Source organism: Carassius carassius, chromosome 17 (assembly GCF_963082965.1).
Source record: "Carassius carassius chromosome 17, fCarCar2.1, whole genome shotgun sequence".
NCBI classification, from domain to species: domain Eukaryota; kingdom Metazoa; phylum Chordata; class Actinopteri; order Cypriniformes; family Cyprinidae; genus Carassius; species Carassius carassius.
Genome location: NC_081771.1, coordinates 9,858,462 through 9,864,288, shown reverse-complemented (window position 1 = coordinate 9,864,288; position 5,827 = coordinate 9,858,462). Strand labels below are relative to the sequence as shown.

At 35.4% G+C, this 5,827-nt stretch overlaps 1 long non-coding RNA gene across 1 annotated transcript; it reads left to right on the top strand.

Moving 5' to 3' along the window:
• The first annotated feature begins 3,447 nt into the window (after nucleotides 1-3,447).
• Nucleotides 3,448-4,310, top strand: LOC132160501 (uncharacterized). Its single transcript, XR_009438022.1, has 3 exons — nucleotides 3,448-3,590; nucleotides 3,687-3,793; nucleotides 3,902-4,310. It is a non-coding gene; the product is annotated as an uncharacterized LOC132160501 (long non-coding RNA).
• The last annotated feature ends 1,517 nt before the right edge of the window (nucleotides 4,311-5,827 follow it).

Sequence of the window (5,827 nt, the reverse complement as noted above, 5' to 3'; positions counted from 1 at the left end):
AACATTTCTATTGCAAATTAATACTGCTTTTTAAACTTTCTATTCATCAAATGATTCTAGAGAAAAAAAAGTATCACAGTTATATTTAACTATTTTCAACAATGTCAATAAAAAGAACAGTTTCCTAAGCCTATTATAATAATTTCCTAAATAACAGTGAAGACTGAAGTAATGAATGCTTAAAATTCAGCTGTGCCTTCACAGGAATTGTAGTTTAACATTTATAGAAGAAAACAACAATTTTTGAGATATTTCAAAATATTAGAGTGTTTCCTGAATGTTTGAATCAAATAAATGCAGGCGTGGAGAGCATAAGAGACTTCTTTTAAAAAATAGTCAAAAATCTCACCAGAGCCAAACTTTTGAATAATATTAGGCCAAGATTTTAACAAAATGTTTAGTTTTATGTTTAATAGGGGGTTCCTATTAAAGTGTTATTCACTATAACATGCAAGCGAGAGTCACAACCAGACAGGAGTATTGTAATATTCAGAGGTTTATTCTAAACGTAAACATTTAAATGAAATAACAGAACAAATTTGAATGTCTCGGTAAATGAGCTTGTTGCATCCATGATCCCCATAGCATTTCTAAAGGCTCTGGACTGTCTACAAAAGTGTAACTGTTCACCAAACTGCTGCTATTTCATGAAGGAAAGCAAACTTTTTAATGGGCATCATTTCTTCTCATAAACAAGTGTGCAACGTGTAAGATGCAGTTTATTCTGGTATTTGGTGTTTGTCATTGATGAGCAAGATGAGCAAGATTATGTGCAAAAGAGTTATGGAAAGTGATTAACTTTTTGAATTATCTGATCGTGAGTTCAGCTACTGAACCATAAATCCCAACCATCCCTTGAGTCTCTTTGGCGCTCCTCTTCTCCCTCGCTGTATTTTGTTCTCTCTCCCTGGTAGACTGTTTGTTTTCTTTTTACCCTTAATTTATGTCTCAGGCTAAAAAGAGCAGGACAGTTCTGCAGTTGCTTTAGGTTTGTCCAAATGACAGGTTATATTTTAATTTTAACTACCTATATTTATCATGTGTGCTTCAAAATTTTTATGAAATGCTTGACCTGTACATTACCCCTCTCGAAGACCCTCTATTCTGTACTCACTTGTGCGTTTATTCTCAAATATTAGTTGTTTGGTTTATTCTCTGCATCAACCTACAGTATGATCAATTGCATGCCCGTATTAATGCTCTTAAGTTTTCCTCTGCATTTCATTTTAATTTCAAATCCTTGGACATATTTTAACATCAGCTTTAATATTATGCTATCAAAATGTTTAATTTGCCAGTAGTCTTCTGCAATTTATCAATCCAAGTGTGAGTCTGTAATACCTACACACGTTCAACTGAACCCCTTGTGTCTCCTAAGCCAATAACAGAAGCGCTGAAGTGTGTATTTGTCCATTTGTCTACTCAGAAGCAGCGGGAAAAGAGAAAAACGGCTAAATAATACATGCAGCTGTGCATGTGTGTGTCTGGCCCTGGGTCTGATTTTGGCAGCTAAGTAATAAATTATTAAGTATGTTATTAAAATTTGAGCCTTAATTAACCCTGAGTCTTTATCATATCACTGTAATGATAGTGTCTATAACCACTCATGTCTATTCCTTAAACTGTCTAAATTCATCGGTTGAGTGAATAATTCAATGATTCACTCTTAAAAGCATTCAGAGTCAATGTTTTGGAACAAATCGGTTTAATTAATCTTTTCATATTGTAACAGCAGTCCCTTGTCACCACAGGTGTAACGGCATATAAGTTCTTATAAAGTGCCAACCAACCCCCAAACCGAATCTTAAAATAAATTTAAACATCTTTACATTATTTATGAAAAAATGTTCTTGCCCGTCAAAAGGTTTAGTCTTTTAAAGACTTAAAAGAATCAATGAGTGTGGGTCAAATGAGCAAAGATTCATATTACATTTTATGACAGCATCAATTATGAACCTGAAATTACTTACTCCTTCAGCTGACCAACCCCAGTCTCCTCAACATCCTATATCCTTATTCAGTGCTTGATTTAAATCGACTATGACGGCTAATGTTAATGATATCGCATCCACACACCTTACTACATAATATGCAGGCCTTCATTTGGGCAGGGTGTACATGTAGGGCATTGGGAATACGTGTATTAGTGTCAATGTAAGCACTGTGTGCATGTGAGTGTTTGTGTATGTGTGTGTGTGTGTGTGTGTGTGTGTAATTGCCGTGACGGGACAAGATGTTGGAAGTTCATTAGTGCGTGGCTGTGGAGCGCTTGAACGCACCACAGCAGGTCCAGAGAGAGGGATCACACAGAGACAGACGGAGAGAGAAGAATAAAAAAAAGAGTAAAAATATCAAACAACAGAAAAAAAGAATAAAGAAAACATAGATCCCTGATATGTTGTTCAAAGTGAATTAATTTGTTGTTTCTTTGCATGTTTGCTTGAACATTTATCGGTGAGTAATCCAATATTAATAATATACTATTTGCTTAAGAAGATATGTAGTACAGCACAATTATGCAATACCACACAAGAAAACATTGCACTGAACATAATATAGTAAGCTGAAGACAAGAGGAAACGTTTTCTGTATATTTTGTTGACATCAAATACCGCTGATGACAAGCATTATGTTTTAAAATCATGTAACTGTTCTTGCTAAATTTGGTGAGACAGGTTGCTTGACAAGCACTCATCCTAGATAAATATATATATATATATATATATATATATATATATGTATATATATATATGTATATACTATATGACCCAGACTACATTAAATATGGATTTACATGTGGTTTGTGCAAACCACACTGAGTTTTGGACTCCTTATGTCCAAAAATAAAACCTTACACTCAAACTGAAAAAACAAACCTGTTTTTTTTTTGTCTTTTTGTTTTTAGAAAATTGAAACCCAAAATGAGTTTGTTACTTCCCTGGAACCAATTTTGAGGAATTTAGCATGAGCATCACTTGCTTACCAATGGGTCTTCTGTATGAATGGGTGCTGTCACAAGAGCAATAAACAAATTCATGAAATATGAGACCTCTAGCCATAAAATTGTCTTAATCCCAAAACATCAGTTGATGGATTGGAGTCATGTGGATTATTTGTGGATTATCACAATGTTTTTATCAGCCGTTGGGAATTGCACCCATTCAAGGATCCATTCATGAGTAATCATTGTTTCTCCAGAAATTTCTCCAGATCTGTTCAGATGAAACAAGATCTACATCTTGGATGACATGAGGGTGTGTACATTTTCATTCAATTTTTATTTTTGGTTTTAAAGTCATTTTTGTACAACTAGTACATTAGTTCAATATGTACTTGTTAAAAAAAATGCATGCCGGGCAAATTTTGTGTGTCAGAGTTTGAGGTAAAAGTCTTTTTGACATGAAAAACTGGAGCACTGTAAATAGATCACAGAGACCACAGAGCACGAATGACCTTTGTAATTCATACTGAAATATTATAGTGCATGGCCACAGTTTAGCTGTTAGCGCGCTCACACAAAATATGACACAGTTAGTAGTTTGATGTTGAATGGATTGATGATTTCTGACAGGAAATCTGACGGAATGATGGTAAATATTTTGACGTTTCTGTCTTTGTTCCCTTTCTTCTGTCTGATTCCTTTTCTCTCACCTCCTTTTTCTATCTTTTTTCTCTTTCTTTCAAAGGCGTTTTTGAAATGGCTGACAGAGGGCCAGAGAGAGATGGGGGAGTGTAGAGGTGAAAAGAGAAACAGTGAGAAAGAAAGAGAGAAATGGAGTGACAGTCAGTGACGGTGGGTACAAACCGTGACCTTAAGAGCAGAAGCAAGGGAGCATGACAGAGAAGGAGAGAGATACTCTATAGCTCCTCTTAAAACAAACATTTTCCCTTGTGTTGTCAGAAAAGGCCACTTCCTTCCACGAAAGCAGCATCAGCAGAAGACTCAAACCAGCTGCTGCCAAATTAACTGATGAAGATAAAGGGCACACCAAGTCTCACCGACTTTGCAATTCAAACACATACTTGCATTTTCACGTCCTCTTGACAACAATGGCTAACACTAGACTCAGACTAAAAATTATTTATTTAATCAAAATGGACTAACCTGAAAATGTTAATTGCATAACTGTATCTATGGAGTTTTTATTTTTAAGATGTTGTAAACATATCATCATCAACCAGAAAATTCTGACTAATGCCAACTTGAGGTTGATTATTGGTATGAGTATATTTTCTTTTTAATGTTGTCTTTATTAATTAATATGAAAACATGAAGATCTTGCTACTTGTAATTAAAGCGTCACACGACACACACAGTAGTACAGTCCGCAGTCATATTTCATCTTGTCATTGTGGACAAGGGCAGGCCCATGCGTTGAAATGTCCGCTGTATTATTTTCAGGCAGTGATTTCTGTCAATACCATCAAGCTCTGTAAGATATCCTGTCAACAGTGTCTGATTCTCACACGCATGCAAACGAACCACATATGCGGTATGACAGATCCTTCTGTTAAGTGAAGGCTCCTGCTTGCATTCACATTCAAGGGGGAAAGCTCCTGACACAATCTGCTCCTTTCTCTCTCACTATCTTTCTCTTTTTACTCCTTCCATCCTGATCCTTCTTCCCAGTCTGTAGAGACCGTCTATCCAACAGAGCATTTCAATTCTCTTTCTCTTGCACAGTCAGTCTTTCTATTCCCTACAAGCACTTTCTACACTTTACTATTGAGGGAAGAATGTACAACAATAGCGAAAAACTAAAAAACATTTACATTTTATTATGGCTTGACAAAGTCATGGCTGAGAAACTAAAAAGGCTTTAAAGGATAGTTCACCCAAAAACTTAAATTCTGTCACTATTTATTCGCCCTTAAGTTGTTCCAAACCTGTATGAGTTTCTTTGTAAACATTCCGATCCTAACTCTGTACATTATTTTGTTATTTATTTAGTAAGTCAGAACAAGCTAATGGACTATGCCAAGATTTATGAACATAACCTGGATGCTCTGAGAGACGTTTTAGTTAGCAATGTGCAATAAGGGAATTTTGATCTTGCACTCTTGGAAAAATATCTGTAAAAAAAAAAACTAATATAGCAGCCCCAAGCATTTACTGATGTTTTCTTCTAAATTTACTGGATCTAGACTACTAGATGTAGGTAGAACAGGCAACTTTTGTAGTCTATAAGTTTCGGGATATTTGATTGTCAGCTTAGGGAAAACAATTCAGATCCAAAGCGATCGGTTAGAAAGTTTTTATCACAAAACAAGCTTAAGAACTGTGCAGTTTAGAAGTTTCATTTAAAAATGTTGGGCTCATTAGGGATTTTTTTAGAACAACATAATGACTTTAACTACAATAGTATGTTGTCCCCAGGAACATCTTGGTGTTTAGGAAAGACTGTTAAGAGGAAATGGGACAGGAACTGGAAATGCATGAAGCCAGAGAGTGAAAGAGAGAGACATGAGCAGGGCAAATTAATTGGCTCTGAAAGATGTTCCTAACAACACTACAGAGTAGAATTTCAATGAGAGTCGGTGGGAGGGAAGCACATGTTTGCAAGAGTACGGTTTCTTGTAGGACCCAAGAGCAGTTTGCCCTTTTACATTTATTTTCTATTTACCAAAGCAGTATCATTGCAAAAGAGGGCAATTATCTCAACAGCCAGAGTCCTCAACCACACTTGTTTAACTACAGTAGCTGTAGAGCAACTGCTTGTGAGCAGTCTGCACATTTACAGAGGAGATACTGTGTTTTTAATAATTTTTTTATTATTATTATTATTATTATTAATTAAATTTATTTATGTATTGCTTTATGTATTTG